Source organism: Acartia tonsa, chromosome 10 (assembly GCF_053477335.1).
Source record: "Acartia tonsa isolate MP-2025a chromosome 10, ASM5347733v1, whole genome shotgun sequence".
Taxonomy (NCBI): domain Eukaryota; kingdom Metazoa; phylum Arthropoda; class Copepoda; order Calanoida; family Acartiidae; genus Acartia; species Acartia tonsa.
In genome coordinates this window covers 40,238,732-40,257,439 of record NC_137269.1, presented here as the reverse complement: position 1 = coordinate 40,257,439, position 18,708 = coordinate 40,238,732, and the positions used below count along the sequence as shown (strand labels likewise).

The following is an 18,708-nucleotide window of genomic DNA, read 5'->3' as shown; positions in this document are numbered from 1 at the left end:
GCCCCCTCCCCCCCGCCAAATGAAAAATACACTGTCTTCAAAATTTGGCGAGATAATCCAACAGATATCATACCCTGAATTGCCTCCTGATATCTACAAAAAAAACAGCTGAAGAATATCAATACCAGCTGCGTCCGTTAAGAAATAAGCAGCATGGCAAAAAACAAGGTCCTAAATGCCACCCCCCCCCCCAAAAAAAAAAATCTCAGACTCTGAGAAGGTCCTACCCAGAGAAACAAGATCCACACTTGCCCAACTGAGATCTGGCTACAGTAATTATTTAAATAGTTACAAGGCCCGTATTAGCCAGAATCAACCTACACCAGAACAAGATATTTGCCCTCTTTGCAACGACGCATCACACACTACTAATCACCTTTTCAACTGTTGAGGCAATCCCACAACACTACACGTCAGAGACCTCTGGTCTAAACCCTTGGAAGCAGCCAGGTTTTTAAACATGGTCCGAAATGATGATGATCCAGGTTGAGATGGAGAGGGCTAAACAAACAAACAAACGTGTGAAACTAATAGTTAGACTAGGGGGAATGTCTTGGCCCATTGATACTACCATGCACGAATTATACAGTAAGAACTTCCTGATAAAGGTCATGCAATCAAAGGGTTGTCTGGCTGTTTAATGTTACTTAACCCAATATGCTTGGGTGTTTTTGTAACGTATCCCATAACAAGCTAATGATAATCTTGCTTCTCTAGATGAAGGAATCCCGCCCTAACCAGGTAATTATCCAGATATTAAGATTAGTTTATATTAAATGCTACGCCAAAGTCACAGAAACAATTTATTCTGTATCAAAACTATCTATTCAAAATATGCATGAAGGTTGGGGACATCGGACTGTAAAATATACTTGTTTCTTTAGTTTTAATAACATGTTTTCTATTTCGTTAGCTTAAAAACTTTGGTGACTTTTAATGACCTTATTCAACTAATTGTTTTAATATGTGGAAGGAGTAATTTTTATCATAAAAAAGGTTGAACATTTATCTTTATGTATTTTCTACTATTGCTTTTATTATAAATCATAATTTTGAAACAATTTAGAAAAACATAAATGATATAGGTATTTTACTGATTAGGTTTACAAATTGTTGTTTTTTTATAAGAAAGCAAAGAAAAGAAAGAGAGATCTAGTCTTAAGTTGATTTATTCTTAGGTTATTGATAAAGTTTAATACTTTATTTTGTTTCTTTGATTGAAAATCTGGTTTTGTGTTTCTCGCTTCCCCTTTAAAATAAATCACAGTGAAATAATTTTGGATACAAAAATTAAAGTTTGACTGAAATAGAATAGAATAGATATAATATTACTGCTTCCCTGTACTCAATATAACCTAACCTAACCTGACTTAAGATAAGTGAACACACGAAAAACTACCTTTTCCCCCCCTGTTCCATACTTTTCAATTTATATCAAAATGTGAGGGGGGGGGGGGGGGTATGCTTAAAAGGCAATTTTAGGAACATTATGTTGTTGCAGTTTTACCTTTTCAGTTTACCCTTTAGCCAAAAAATATTCCCTGGTGTTTCCTCTCTTTTGGATTGGAAAAGTTTAAGTTGAAACTTGAACTTTAGATGATATTTCAGGGAGAGTGAAAAGAGAGAGAGAGAGAGAGAGATAGAGAGAGAGAAAGAGAGAGAGAGAGAGAGAGAGAGAGAGAGAGAGAGAGAGAGAGAGAGAGAGAGAGAGAGAGAGAGAGAGAGAGCGAGAGAGAGAGAGAGAGAGAGAGAGAGAGAGAGAGAGAGAGAGAGAGAGAGAGAGAGAGAAAGAAAGAGATTGAGAGAGAGAACAAAATTATGATGTCCATATGATATAGATGGCAAGGACAATTATGTCAAGAACATGCGAAGTATTATTATATTAGGTGAAAAAAAGAACGTATAGCTGCTAAAATAAAACAAAAAGATAAGTATTTTTAACAAAGTGAAAAATGTAATAAAAGGTTGGGTAGATGGACAAGCAGAAGAATCATAAGAAGCATAGTTGTAGAGTTGCTGCAAAAATATAAATCAACAAAAACTTTTTGAATGATTAATATTAAGTACATATTTTATCTTTGTAAGTTGGCTGAAAAATGATAAATTTGCTGTTTTCTAATCTCACTTATTTCAGTATAGAAGAAGATTTTAATCTTGGAAACTTTGCTAAACTAACATTTTTTGCATTCTATGATATTATTATTAGAAAGCCATGTTGGCTGCATTGGAAATGATTACTTTGTGTTTTTTAAATAATTATCTTTTTTTTAAGCTTTTATAATATAATTAGGAGATATTTATCTGGATGGAGGGCTTTATCCATTCCTGTATCATTGATTTGAATCATCCTATCGTTTCAAACCTTAATTGTCTATCTAAATGGATATTTCAGGTAAAGTTTGGCTCGGAGAATAAAGTGGCTTTACACCACTGAGTGTCCTTGTCCTTCTTCTATTTGATTTTTGTTTCTTTTAAAATATATAAAAAATTAAGAACTACAGCAAAAAAATGACTCAGAACTTTCTCAGGATCTGTAATAAAGTTCTTTGAAATTATTGTTATATCTCATGACTCTAAATGTTAAAAGTAGGGGCGTTCAACTCCCCATCCTTCCCTCGGATATGTTTCCATTAAATAACCATAGGGCGGGCACAGGATGTAAAGAGACCATTGATATGCCATCCAGGTGAAAAGTCCTAGATTTAGAGATATTAACACAAAACTTTGAAATAAGAAAATCATATTTTTTCTATATTTTAGATAAAGATTCATCATGAAATGAACCTTCAGGAAAAAGTCGTGCCATTAAAGATCTTTTTGAATTTTAGAATCTGTGACAATTTGAAAATTAAAGTTATTTACTTAAAGTAGAGTTTATGTTAAACAATTTTAAAAACGTACTTAAATAGATTGACAGACAAAATTTGGTTTTTATAGTTGTTAAAACAGTATTTTTACATTTAAATAACAAAGTTATTTAGACTTTTATCCAACTGTTCTGCTATATGTAACTAAAAATGTTTAGAACTCATCTACATACAATAAGTTAAATGCGGTTCTTTAAATTTTCCCCAACCATTAGAGTTATGAAAAAAAGACCAATAACACGAATAATATAGAAAAACAGTGCTTATCAATTCTTATTTTTTCTTTGCTTATGTGGAACCAGCGGCCACGCCCTTAGAAGCACTTAAGGACACTTTAAAGAGGGGAGTCGAACTTCCTAATTAAGTGTCAAACTAGAGGAAAACCTTCATAGGGCCTTTAAAAAAAAAACAAAGTTATGATTCAGTGGTTAAAAAGATCTTTCTGCACAAATACAAAGAAAGATAAAAAAGACATTCTTGCTTTTTATGATTTAAGATTTGTAAAACGACTAGATCTATTTAGCGTTGTTATTCGGAGAATCTTTATATTGGTCCTTGGAAAGTATTTAATAATTTTGAGTTAACTCTATTCCCAGACTTCTCCCTTTGCTCGTGCCCCCCCCCCCCTCCCCTTCCTCAAAAAAACCTCCTCTTTTTGTGCCATTTTAGAGCTTGGGTACATCGCAGTTAAATTAGAGTCCCCAATTTTTTTAGCCAACGAACGGTATAGAAAGGGGTTTTATAACTTATTGGCTTTATTGAAATTTTTAAAAGCGAAGCTTTTCTATAATTAGGGTCGGTCCGTCCGTCCGTCACGGATAGCTTTTTTCGCTAATTTAGGCATGTTAGAATTATCCTATTGATTTCAAATTTTGCATGGTGATTCCTGTAGTAGTTAGGTACGATTTAGAAAGCGTAGCAACTCTATAATAATTACCAGAATGTCCGTACGTCCATTTTAAACATGTTGATTTTTTTTACTTTTTTAACGACAAATTTTTATGTGATCTAAAAATCCGATTGATCTGATTTTTAGTATAGTGATTCCTGGGACAACAAAGTACAATATTATGAGCGAAGCAACTCTATAAGTCCTAAAAATGTTAGTATGTCCATAAACATTATTCTGTATCAAGCAGTTTTTCAACAATTTTACTTACAATTTTGCTTCGACATTTATACATTTATATTCTGATTATTAAGTTCTGACACTATACAAGTGTTAGTGTCCGTTTGTCCTACCGTTTCAGTGCTTCGCTTTTATGGATGTTGTCATCCTTGTTTCAGAACAATGAACATAGAAATAGATAATAAACTAGAATTTCGTAATTCAACTTTACAGTAATTGCAAGACTGACTTATTTTGATTGTGTTATTTATCAATGTTTGTTACTTATTTTTATAATCATTATGTATTGCATTTATGAATATTGTCCCTGTTTAATTTATTCACAATAAATTTAATTTCTTTACTGTCCAATACCCACACCCTACAGTAAGTTTGATGTATTCAAATTAAGGGAATTGTTAGCTATAAATTTTTATATTTTTGCCAACACATTGATTTTTACATCAAATTTATTGATTTATAAACAGAGTAATAAACATTATAAAAAATCATAAAATATTTTGAGGTAACGAAGGTTTATTATAACCTAAAATAGATTAAGTATATAATTGAATCCAAGTTTCTAGTGCAAGTAGAAACCAAAAAATGATTTTCGTGAAAAAAGAAGAAAAACCTAATATGTAATAACGACCTTTTCTATTTGCAAGGGAAATTTTGTTGTCAATTTAGGTTGCTACTATTTTCCTCATGTATTGGTAAGTTTGTTCCTCCATTAGGAGGGGAGGGGATGGTGTATATGAGATGGATAGCTTTATACTTAGAAATTCAACTGTTTAAAACTGTCGTATTATATATTGATGAGAAATAAAATAACTGTCCATTCGTACGAAAATATGTACACTATCAAAACAATATTAAGGTCGGATTTTTCCTATACTGTTTTCCTGCTGGCATATTAAAGTGATTTGAGTTCTAAACTTTCTATTTATCCAATTTAAGGTGTGGTTCTTGACAAATTAGTTCAATAAATTTGTTATTTTTCACACTTAGCAATGAGATAAGTAGACAGTCTATGTTAGTAGAATTGCTTTAAAATGGAACCTGACCATTCATGGATGTTTTTGCATTTTGATAAATAAATCTTTAGCATGTCCTGCCGTATCAAATAAATTAAGGGTAGCATTTGTAATTTTGTTGTATATCACTATTTTCCAGGGATGAAGTGGACATCTAACTGTAATTTGTACTGGTACCTAAAGTTTTCAAAAGTCTTAGGGTACTTATACTCAAACATGATTGGTTGGTTCAAACTTGTAGTGTTTAAACAATATTTTTTTGTTTATCGTTTTTCACTCATTGTCTTATTCCTTAAGAACCCTGCTATTTTGTAACACACAAATTCACAAAAATCAATTTGGACTCACCCCTCCCATTTTGACCCTCCCCCAATATAATTTTTTGCCCTTCCCCCCGGGCATTTTTACCCTCACGCCCATCTGTTTAACATCATAGCTACTCTATCATTTACTTTTTAGGAAAAAAATTGTGGTAGGGGAGGTCAGGTTGGGTAACATCCAACAGTCAATAAACTCTTTTATTTTACAACCCCTGTCTGGAGGAAGTAAGCGCCTGTATTTGGACTAAGGCATACCTCAATACTGTTTCTACGCTTGTATAGTGTCAAACAAAGCAGTAATAAGGCTTTTATTTAACCACTTGCCCCAAAATGAGTTTTCGGGTTATACTTTGAGCTACAATTGCAAATTAAATTTTTTTATCGTTCAAGTAGCTGCGCTGCGATGAACACTATCAATGTTGTTTTTATTCCATAGTTATAATTTACAACTAACCTTTTTTTCACAAGAGATTTATAGACCTTTAGGTGTAACATTATTTAGGGGTAAAATCACAAAACAGTCTAATTTGTTAAAAAGCTAAATATATGAAAGTTTAGATAGACGTCTTAGATTATAAATAATCTAGCCTGGAATAATATTTTTTTAATTCAGGGATGGGTGAATGAGACACTTTGTAAATAATATTGGTTACTAAAGTTTTCAATATGTTATTTTATTTGTAAGCTGGAAAACGTTGGTACTGAATACTGGTACGTTGGTAGTGAATTTTGATTTGGCTGGTTCAAAACGTAGAAGTGTCTAAACTTCAATCAATAAAAGGGGTAAACTTGTTAATTATCATTGGGGATGTAAATCAATTAAAATAACTAGTTTAATTTCAAGCAAAAAAGATATTTAAACTGGTGACATTACATAAACACAGCAGTTAGTCTGATTAAAAAGGGATTTTTCTTTCCCTTTAATATGAAATAATGAAATATGGCGTTTTCTTATTTTGTTCCAATACATGAAAAACACATTATTTTCTAATAATTTTGAGCTAATTTATGTAATCAAATCAATACAAGAATGAAAAGATCCATATATAGAAATTACTCTATCTTAGTTTCTTGTCAAATTGCTTTGTAGTTATTACAGGGATCTTAAAGGATCAGACAATGGAAGACAAATTGATGTTTATCCTAATTTCTGATAAAAGTTTATCTACTTGTTTGTACTAACCAATTAAGATTTTAAAATACCTCAACTATTTGAATGAGAAAACTTTTTCATGAATCTTAGGGGACCAGTATATATTCTATAGCCTAATGTCCTCTCCCTATCCAAGCTAGCGAGGCTCATTAAATGCTCTAAAATCTAAATGTTCATAATACCTTGTGAAAGATGAGGTTTTTATTTATAGCTGTTTTTCGCCTTTAAAAGAACTAAGGCCGGGTCATTTTGCAACTATTAATCTATAAAATTTAATCTGACACAAAAGGCATCTTTTTAATTAAACGACCTTTGTCTATAAGTCCTCAATGTGTATGATAATGAGTTTCGCATATGTACCTACAGGATTCATAAAAGACGATTTCACAACCTTGATATAGTAGCAGTCAGTGACATTTTTAGCTTTACTATAAAATAACGTAATGTATATATCGAATTATCTATCTATGGATGGTTAATGATGAAATGTTTATTCTGTCTATCTGCAGTGCTTAATTGTCTGTATTTTGTATAAATAAAACATTTATTTCTTTAATTATCCTCATGTAAAATGTATCATTGTTTCTGCTCATTTAGCCCCCCCCCCCCCTCACCCACCCGCAAGAGTTAATCTTTTTTTACCGAACATTTTGATGACCCGTCCCTAGCCTCTAGATTCTTAACTTTGATGTTGGTCAAGGGGGGGAGGGGAGTGCTATCCCATGACCTCGTGCTTTAGAGCAAGAACTACTACAAATCCTATTCTAAGTATGAAAGGCTTACCTGAAAATTATAAATTAGCCAGCAAATCTGTTTTTGATACTTTTGCTTCATACAAAAACTTTAACTCTAAAAAACTTTAATTAATTATATTGATTTTGCAAATTGATTAATAATCTCAAATTAAAGGTGATTAACTTTTTGCCAGAGAATAAGTTTTCAATATTTAATTAAAATTAACCCGGGTACAAACTCTCAGAAGTCACGAAGAAAAGGAATATCTTAAAAATTAAAATATCTTAAAATTCCCAGCATTTCTGAATTCGTCCTTCGTCGATAGGTCCGTCTCGGTTAGCTCTTTTCGTAAATTTAGACATGTTAGAATTGTCCTGTAGATTTCAAACTTTGCATGATGATTCCTATAACATATAGGTATGACTTAGGAAACGTAACAACTCTATAATCGTTACCAGAAGATCCGTACATCCATTTTAAACATGCTTATTTTTAACTTTTGTTGACTTTTTGTATGAGTAATATTTCTTTTCATCTGACTTTTGAAATAATTATTCATAGGGCAATAAAGTACAATATTATAAGCGAGGCAACTCTATAATCAAATCCTACACATTTATCATTTTATTCTTGTCCTTTATTAACGCAATTTCGCAATAAATTGTTTAGACTTACAAATTATCTTTCATTTTGCTTCTATATAACGGGAAAACCCTATATCCCTGATCAAAATAGAATTAAATCAACCTTCCCCACGTCTTATTATTATTTGTAAAACTGTTTTTACAAAACTGCATAAAGTTATTATCAGCCAATTTTTTTTGTATGCAATATCTATGATAAGAATGGAGTTAATTTAAAATTGTTTTTACTTTTTTTATAAGAATACTTATATCTTTTTTATTTTCAAAAAAAACAGAATAATAATGTTTTGTATAATTGTTTGATCGTTTTTCTACCAAAAGTTATCTTTCAAAGTACACTCTTACATCTTAAAGTTTTTTTTTATATATTTTGTAACAATAAAATGATTGAATAAATAATAATACTATATCTACTAGCATCTGAGAGGGGGAAAGGCAGTAAAATACCCTCCAAGGACCTATGAATGACTTCTATAGAATGGAGGCCACAATCGGTTCAGTTGAAAGCCCCCTAGCACAAAGGGGTTCTGTTTTTGAAGAGACGGATATGGTCTACAATAATAGTTTTAAAATATCCTAAGACTTGAGTCTTAGAATAAATTATCCTAAAACAATCACAGGACCTGTATGAAGCTTACTTAAAATAGAGAACTTAATGGGTTCAGTGGTAAGCAATAGCTCTATTAACAGAACTAGAGGCTTTTCCCCAAGAGGTTTGATCAAACCAATTTTTCGTAATTTAGATTTTAAAAAATAAATCTAAACAAAATTTATTTTTTTTTGGGGGGGGTATTTTTTAATTTTTTGGGGGGGTTGGGGGTGTCCCACCCCCCAAGAAAATAGTTTAAGTTATAAACCTTCCCGGGACCTATGAGAAGCTACCCTGTAAAGGAGAGCCCGATCGGTTCAGCGGTTAGCGAGATCCTTTGCTACAAACTAACAGACAAACAGACAGACATCGTTCTACTTTGTATTATAGATATCTATCTTTTTTCATTGTATCTCTTTTTATCACTCTTTTAATCCCTCTTATTTTTAATTTTTCCCTTTATTGATTGTTGGAACTCAATTTAATTCTTTTAATTTGCAAAAAGTTGTAATTAAAATTTTCCAATAGATTTTGCCAAATAAAAGGAGGGGTTCTGAATTGTTTAAAAATATAAAATCACATATCAAAATCATTCTTTTTCATGTACCTTTTGTGTTGTAATGTTGTAATTGCTATTTTTTAGAAACCCATCAAAGGTGACATATTGCCATTAATACAGGAATAGGAAAACATAAGCTAAATTAATCTACCCCCAACAGGGATCTAAAGGGATAAGACAATGACCAATAAATTAATCTACATCTCCAATGATGATACACAAAATAATCCCGTCAATAATTTTTAATTAGTGGTTAAAACGTTTGGAGACTCAAGAACCAACCAATAAAAATTTTAAAAAGTCCCAAAAGTTGTTAAGCCAAAATGTGATCATAAAACTCTGGGGACTAGTGAAATAAATAGCCCAATGGCCCCTTCCTCCTTCCCTGCCATAATTATAATAGTTATTTCTCGCATCGTATTATAAACGGCTTTCCGCGGATATAGAATGTACAATTATAAGATTAAAACCAGTTTTTTAGCCCCTAGGTGCCGTAGGTTGGTTTTAATCTTATGATTGTACATTTTAATATTCGTAGAAAGCTGGATATAATACGATGCTAGACATAGTTTTTTCTTATGAATGAGAACCGGTTCCTATCCACCGGATTCGAATGAATTCGAGAAATATAAATATTGTAGATTAAAAATGTTTGTATAATACAATTTATACAATCCAATCTTCATCTTACCTTACCCTCCCCTTAATCTTACCCGAATAAGTTTTAATATAAAGGAGAGACACGTCGCTTTGACGGTTAACGAGATCTTTCGGTACAGAAAGGCAATAAGACATCCTGTTACTTTTAAATAAAGATTAAGAAATAATTAGACTAGAAGATTAATTTAACTATAGAGTTTTTCTTCCAATTTTCTAGGAGTTTAAAAAACATTGCGCCACTCATAGAAACAATATTTATGGCTTAAAAAGTGGTTTCTTCGGACAAATAAATAATATAAATCACAGTGCTATGACAGGATTATATTACACAAAAGTCTGCCAAAATATTTCTCTTGGAACCATCTCTAAATTTTGATAGCCTGATATCTAGTTGCCGAATGTGTACGCAGTTTCCTGAGTGTTTCCTCATCCTAGCTCAATATTTACTACTAGCTAAAAAAGCTTCAAACTTCAAAAAAAAAAATCAAAATTTAAAAAATTCAAATTTATAATGTATATTGTATAAATCGTTTACACATTCAAATTTTGATTTTTTTAAGGGAAGTTTGAAGATTTGTAGCTAGTAGTAAATATTGAGCGAGGATGAGGAAACACTCAGGAAACTGCGTACACATTCGGCAACTAGATATCAGGCTATCTAAATGATAGCCTGATATCTAGTTGCCGAATGTGTACGCAGTTTCCTGAGTATTTTTGTTCCGGGAAAGGTCAGATGGGGGCCGGGGGTCAGAAATGCCCCCACATCCCCCCCCCCCCCCCTTCAACACCACGTGGTCAGTTTGAGGGGTCAATACGTCTCCCCCTCCATGCCTCAAGGCAGAATTTCCAGATATTCAAACAAAAAATAAAAACCTCATATAAAAGTAACACTGAATAGGAGAACCATAGCGGTCGATCGGACAGAAATTCCATGTACTGGATTTGGTCTATTTAAAGATAATACAAACCTTAAAATGCAAAGATCTTTCTACACTTGTAAATATTTCACTTAGTGGGTTACTTAGAAAAAAGTTTTAGCGGTTTCCTTCATACTGTAAATTGACTTTTTAAAAAGTGTGCCCTTTATGTGCTCCTTAGAAATCGGGCACCACAAGGGAAAAGAGCTCTCTCAGGTACTAGATCTAAACTAATCCTTCAAAAAGATTATTAGAGAAGGGAGGAGATTGTCAAGAAATAGGTTTGTATGAAAGCACCGATCAATCTTATATAAATTATACCAACTTCGAGATTAGTTCAGTTTAGTTCTACTTTATATTTGCTCCTGTTACGCCCTTGCTCATCCTTGTTACTTTTTAAAAAGAGGGAGGTTACAAGGGTCAGACACCCCCCCCCCACCCCAAATACCCCTTTATACATACATGTGCCCCTCATTTGTTAAAGGTGTAAATGCAAAATGGATAAAAATTTCTAACTAATTTCTAATAATGTGTTTAAATAGTAAAATCGCTAGACCTATTCGAGGGTAATGTCTTATATGTCTAGATTAGATTTTAACTAGTTTTGTATGTGGTAAGTGAATATTACATGAAAAGAAAAAAGGTCCATATCAGATTATTATCACGAAGAAGTCACCTCCAAGTAGAAATAACCCCAGAAAAAATCCACCCTCTTCATCAAATAAAAAAATATTATTTATTTTGCAAAACAATAGCTATAAGTAGGAAATAAAATTTTAATTTGATAATTGAAAAAGCACTTCCAATAAACAATTCCTTGCATTTTGGTTTTGTGTTATTTTAAAGGAACATTCCTTGAGATAATATTCAAGTACATCACAAATCAAGAAACTGACCATTTTCAACAATTTCAAGAATCATTTTTTACATTTCAAAGCCATTTGAAGAAAGTATTTTTTGTCTGTATGTGATTTCTAGATTATGACTCTTTAAAGAGATATAATACTAAAAAAAGTTATCTTAGGTGGGAGGGTGGTATCCATGCATCTTAATTGTTAAATAATGAAAAATTAAAACTAAGGGGGAACACAGTACTAGTGTCTGACTGATTATGACGTAACAAAAAAATTGGCCAATAAGAGGCCACAATAAATTTTACCATTGGTCAATAACGGCCTCTCATTGGCTAATTTTTTTTGTTACGTCATAATCAGTCATACACTATTACTGTGTTCCTAAGGGGTTATGGTTTACTTGCTGTACTGTTTTATGATTTCTTAAATAGTAACGGCCAGCAGCTCAAGCCGTTTTCAAGATCTTCAAGATAAAATCCTTATGTGTTTTCCAACTTTTATGTTCAATTTTAAAGCAAGAGTAAATATTTATTTTCTCTATTATCACGAACTAAAATAAAATGAAACAGGGATAGCAACATCCATAATAGCGAAGATCAATATAATGCGCCAACATTGTGCTAAATCTTCGTAGGAATAGCCCTTTTAATAGAAGGGTAATCGGTATACTTTTCCATTTAAGTGCATTGCAAGCAACAAAATAAGGGGGGTGTTTTTTTTCTTATCTCTGGGTAGGGGGTTTATACTTCTATTATCCTAACCCCTCGGGGCTACCCAGTCTCCAGTATGACCTACCCTAACCTGATCTAAACTTTGTTCCTATCAGACGATAAAATTAGTTTAAAGAAAGGTACGTCAATCAAAGAGTTGCTACGCCATTTATTTTCAAGAAAAGTAGAATTTATTTCTTCATGCTTCTTATGTTTTCTGACATACATAATAGCAGATAAGTGGTCATTTTAAGACATTATGAGGTAGTCATAAAGACATACAGACAAATACGAAAAAAATGGGTAAATAGATAGATGCATACAAATAGCATTTGAGTGGTCATTTTAAGACTTACGAGGTTGATAGATAGATAGTTAGATAGATAGATAGATAGATAGATAGACAGATAGATAGATAGATATATATATAGATAGATAGATAGATAGATAGATAGATAGATAGATAGATAGATAGATAGACAATAGAAAAAGACAATTAGACATTGCAGTAACTATTTTTAATTACTCGGAAATAATTGTTTTAGTATCATAAAAAATTCTAATTAACATAATTTTTGTATTAAAAATTTGAAGAATAAGTATAATAAAAAACATACAAAGAATCAAACATTAACATTAATCTACAACCTGTTTTTCTCCTTAATATTTAATAGCTATAAAATGTGGAATTTTACATATAATAATCAGGGAAGAATAATTTTAGTTATGTTTTATTGCTTTAAGAAATAAAGTTTTGGAGCATTTGTTGAAAATTTCTTAATAATTGTATTTAATAAGTATTGACAATGACATAGAATAAACGTGGACATTTTTGTCGTCCATGTAGCTATGAAACTCATTCATTGGTCAGTTTTTAGTACTTTTTATAAGAGTACATGAAAATATGATGCATCATCAGGGGCGTCCAAGCGTCCTAAATGGGGTAAATTTTAAATGGGGGGGGGGGTGTAATCCCCACTTTACCCCCCCCCCTTGAACGTCTATGTTCATCATCCAAGTAAAAATTTATCGATTTATGAAAATATGGGTATCAAGAATGCTATGCTCGTCATATTATGTCTAATTGTCAAATAAATCCCCGCATTAAATGATTGAATCATGTTCAAATTTGATGTAAAAAAAACCTATAATTAAATTATAAAAAGAATTGGCAGTCAGAAATTCTGATAATAATGCTCTAAAGATTATGCCCTATTATTGAAAAAATCTAGATACCGTGCTTTCAGTACATAATGTAAAGTTCATATGTAGAGTAGCTGTGCTTCTAAAAAATCTCCCCAGTTCTCTTACTCGAGCAGAGATTAAATCATTTTACTGCAAAATAAAATATGGAAATATTGTCTTAGTCAGTGGGGATACAAATTTTATAAAACAGGATGTCTATGTGTTTGTCTGTGTGTACCAAAGGATCTCGCTAACCACTGAACCCTCTCAAGAGAAAAAGCCCTCAAGATTTGGTTCTCTACTTTAAGTATGTTTTAAGCTATTCAGATTGTCTTGGGATGGTTTTGGGTAATTTTTCTAGCCTCTTTAAATATAGATCCTCTAGATACTAAGAACGAAGCCGCTTGAATGATAATATAATGTATCCAACTAATGAACCAATTGAATCCTTCTCCTTTCTTTTCCGTTGTCTAAATTAAAACTTATTTTTTCTAAAATAACTTTAAAAATTTAATAACTGCTTAGTATTATTTTTTCTACAAAAATCTTTTCTTTTGTAAGACCCTTTAATATTTGCAGAAGGGAGGATGACACACCCATTAGTAACTCTTCTTATAATAAAAATCAGAGAGGAGGGGATAAAGGAAATATTGAAAATTATAGAATTTTGGAATTAAAACAAATCTTACCAGTGTTTTTTTTTAATCAGAAATAAAATATATATTTATTATTTTATATGAAACTTGTTACTTTCTTTTCTTGTACCTATATTTCTGAGAAAATACTTGTTTAAAGCAAAGCTTTTAAAAAATTTGTGTATGTCTTTTTGACTGTCCATTAAAAACCATTAGGTATGTATTTTGTAAAACCTTTATTTATATAAGTATTACGTCACCATGCAACAAGATTCTTTTGACGTTTTGGTATGATTCACACATGAATTTTTGCACTTATAAAAGTAACAGGATATTTGTGTATGTATCTGTTTGTCTGTACCGAAGGATTCTCTATCTCATAGCTTCTCATAGGTCCTGGAAAGGTTTATTACTAATGCGGGGGAACGCCCCCCGCCTCTTTTAAGTGCCCCTACAGACCTCTAGGGGCACTTAATTAAAAAGCCTAAATGATTCTTTGAAACTTTTTAAAATAAGTTGATGCTAAACTATTTCTGGACACAACTGTTCTAGTGTGTAATGTATGTCGCAGCAATATTTTTACACTTTTTCTCACTTAAAACTCTAGTTATAGAGATTGCCCTTCATTTATGAATCAGGAATAATGTGATATTCATGTGTGTGATGAGTTATGCAATGGACTGTTTGTCAACACTTGCCACCTGGTTAATTACCTCGTTAGTTCGAGATTCTCCTTAGATTTAAGTAATCATTAAGAGAAGCCAGAGCATCATTAGCTTCTATTAGGATGTAAAACTCTAATATCCATGGATGTTAGGTTAAGTAACATCCAACAGACAACCAACCATTTGATTGCACGACCTTTGTCCACGAACAGTCTTAACTCTGCGTGGTAAAGATTTGCGCCTGTTTATTGGCCAAGGCATTCCCCCTACTCTCACTTTCATTGTCACAAATCAGACATAGTTTTTGTGATATGGCTCTTTTCCAGAGAAAATAAAGAACTAGAACCCCTCTAAAATTAAGAAAATCTTGACATCTATTTCTTTTTATTCCATGAAAAAAGGGAAAATAAAAAGAGAGATACTATCTAATTGAAAATGAAGGGAAATAAAGTCATAACTATCCATCTATCCATCCGCTTATCCATCTATCTATCAATTTATCTATCTATCTATCTTATCTGCAGTAATACAAATAAATGTATTCTCTAAAAAATGAGAATAATTTTGTTAATTTTAATTCGTGTTTGAAATTGTTAATTTTGTAAATGGTCTGTAATGACAATAAATGTTCTAGTACTTTTAATTTTGATATCATCATAATTAAATACTTCAAATTAATTTTGCCCTCTAGTAAAGTCTGTTGGAACGTTCTTATCGGCTGATTTAAACCCTTTACTAGCATACTTTTTGAAATCATATGGAGGGTTGGGGATAGGAGGGTATGCTTGCATACAAAGAGTAAATTATTATTCAGCAAGATTTAAATTAATTTGACCGCTCTAGAATCGTTATTTTGGGTTTAAAAGTTAAATTAAAACTAAGATAACAAAGAAGGTGCATAAATGACAGCAAATCTTTTTACTTTTTGGGGGGGTTTTGAGTCGTATGTAATTCCCAAAATTTCGGGAGTGAAAATTTGTTTGGGAGAGGGTCTTAGACTTCTTAACGTAAGGTTTAAAATTAAAAGCGGTTAGTTTTAAACATGATAAATTGCTTAATAGAATTAGATAAGTAAGGCTAAAAGCAGCCGCTATTTTGTTACAACATTTTTAAAGGGTTTAAATGCCAATCCCCTCACCCCCTCCCCCAAAACATATATTTACTTAATTTTTTGAAAAATATGTATTTCCGTTATAAGAACAGGTTAAAAATAAAATTCTTTTTCCAATTTTTCTGTTTGTTAAAGCTTTTCTTAAAGCAGAGATATGACAAGTGTAAAAAATAATGTTTTGTCATTCCTATTTAGTAAAATGATATTATAACAAACTAAGAAATAATCACTGTTCAGACTTACTTATTTTAATTTTATTATAAAATACAGTAATATAAAAATCCCTCTCTATTACAACAATTATTGAAGCTGCATATTTTAATTGGCAGAAAAGATCAATTCAAACATTACGTTTGTTTCAGATATCTTCTTTTAGCTTACTTATTTTAGTTTCTCTTAATACCCACAACCCCTTGTTTACAACCCAAAACCCAACAGAATATTTAAACTCTAAATTTGTGAATGTGAGTCCCTGTTCATAGTTGAAACCCAAATCCTGTAATCCATTTAAATCTAGATCAGGTGAAATATATGCTTAACTATTTTAATAAATATTTTCTTTTACTTTTCATTTTTTACTTTAAAATATCTAAAAATAATAATTATATAACAACGGTTTTTGTTTTAAAGGCTACTTTACATTTTACGAGCAGATGTGCCTTTGGCATATATTGGAGGGAGAACACTACAATAGCCTAAAACCTTCCAGGCCTCAGAGAAATGAACAGAGAAATATTAAATTATCCAAACGTGTTAAAATTTAAGGTTTAGTCAAGGTTGCCGAGCCCTTAGTAAAAGAATCTTTAAAAATAGCTTTGTATTATATAAAACTTTCTTGAGATGGAGAACTCAGTCGGTCCAGTGGCTTGCTAGACAGTTCTGTTAGTTTAAATATTCAGCATAGACAATCTATAATATATTAGTCTATGTTATAACGTATTTCTAATCTATATTTATATTTTATCTATCAATTGAAATGTATGTAAAGGATTAACTCTAGCTGGAGATATTCTTTTAATTAATATATTTTGATTAGACAATCTTTAATACATTAGTCTATGCAAATAAGTATTTCTAATCTAGATTTATATTTTATCTATGAATTAAAATGTATTGAAATGATTAACTCTAGCTGGAGATATTATGTTAGTTTAAATATTCTGATGATTAGACAATATATAAGATATTAGTCTATGCAAATAAGTATTTATAATCTATATTTATATTTTGTCTATGAATTTAAATGTATGGAAAGGATTAACTCTAGCTAGAGATATTCTGTTAATTTAAATATTTTGATTAGACAATCTATTATACATTAGTCTATGCAACTAAGTATTTCTAATCTATATTTATATTTTATCTGTGAATTGAAATGTATGGAAAGGATTAACTCTAGCTGGAGATATTCTGTTAGTTTAAATGTTTTGTATAGACATAAACTTCAATATTTACAAATATTCTAATATTCTCACTGCCTCTAGTTTGGGGCAGGGAGGGAGGGGACATTGTGCTGATAATTCCCTAGTTTTGTAATAACGTTGTTCTTATTCGTTGTCTTACCAACTTTGAGAACTCTTATTTAATTTTGTTTGGTTGGTTCATTAAGTTGAGTGTCCAAACGTTTCAACCACTAATTTTAATCGACAGAACAGGTAATTTCTTAGAATCATCATTGTGTATGTACATGAATTTATCGGCCATTGTCTTATACCTCAAGATCTCTGAGTTTGTGGAGAAAGTTATTGGGAAGGATGGGTTGGGATGGAATAATAAAGATAATAGATTAAAGATTCAATCCAAATACCTGTAAGATTTAACTGTTTCACCATTAGCATCTAGGACACTTATAGTCGAAGGGGTAGGTAAGTTGAGAAAAAAAACTGAAATCATTAGAAGACTGAAAATAAAATACTTTAAAATATTCCCGTGAAGTCTACCTAAAATGAAGAACTCAATCGGTTCAGTAATTAAATAAATCTTTAGCTTCAGACAAAAAAATCCTTACCACTTTATGTAATAGAATTGCGATGATAACATGATGATTCTTTGAAAGCATTTATATTCATAATCTTGCACTTAGAATTCAATGTAAAAGACTTTAATATTCATATATTGCAAAGTCTTACTGTCAGTTGTCTGTGAATAAAAAATAATTATACCTTTATTGGTAAGAGGAAAAGAACCCTTTCAATATTATTGAAAGAGAAGTAAATAAATAAACATTTTCTTGCATTTTTGTTTTAACATTTAGTTTACTATACTTCATATCATTTTAAGAAGTGAAGATTTTCCATATTTTTTAATGCTTGGTTTGCATATTAAAAAACTTGTTTGTCCTGAGAATTTCTCAGGGATAAAGGGTACATTTAGCTGTTTATTACACTAGTCCCCCAAAGTTTGCTTAATTGATGAATTAACAACTTTGGGGACTTTATTCGTTCATTGAGTTGAGTGTCAACAGGTTTCATTCACTAATTGTAATATCAATAAGAAGGCATTGATATTTGATATATCATCATTTGGAATAAACATCAAAATTGTCCTATCCCTTTAGATCCTTAGAATTTCTGAAGAATAGATTATACTTCACAGAATCATTTCTGTAGTATATATCCTTTGTTTCTTTTCTTTTCGAACTTTCTGAAGTATAAATTTGAATGTTTGTCCACTCTATATATTAATTACATGTTTTTTTTCTTATCTAAGAAAAATTGTAATCGACTAGTTTTGCTATGCTAGTTATAAATCTAATTTACCTTGTTTTTAATTGCCGAAAAATGTTTCTTAAAAGTCTTTAAAAATGTAAATGAGCGCTGTAAGAAAAATCAATAGAAATTTGATTAACCCATTATAACTGCAGGGAATATTTTAACATTCTCTTCATACCCTCCCCCCAACCCCCTTATTCTCTATTTCTTTGATTTATTAATGTTATCTCGTGCTTTAAAATTGAGAT

General features: G+C 31.2%; 1 pseudogene; it reads left to right on the top strand.

Annotated features, from left to right (window-relative positions):
• The first annotated feature begins 18,329 nt into the window (after positions 1 to 18,329).
• LOC145330918 (small nucleolar RNA U3) lies at positions 18,330 to 18,366 on the top strand (annotated as a pseudogene).
• Positions 18,367 to 18,708: the final 342 nt, after the last annotated feature.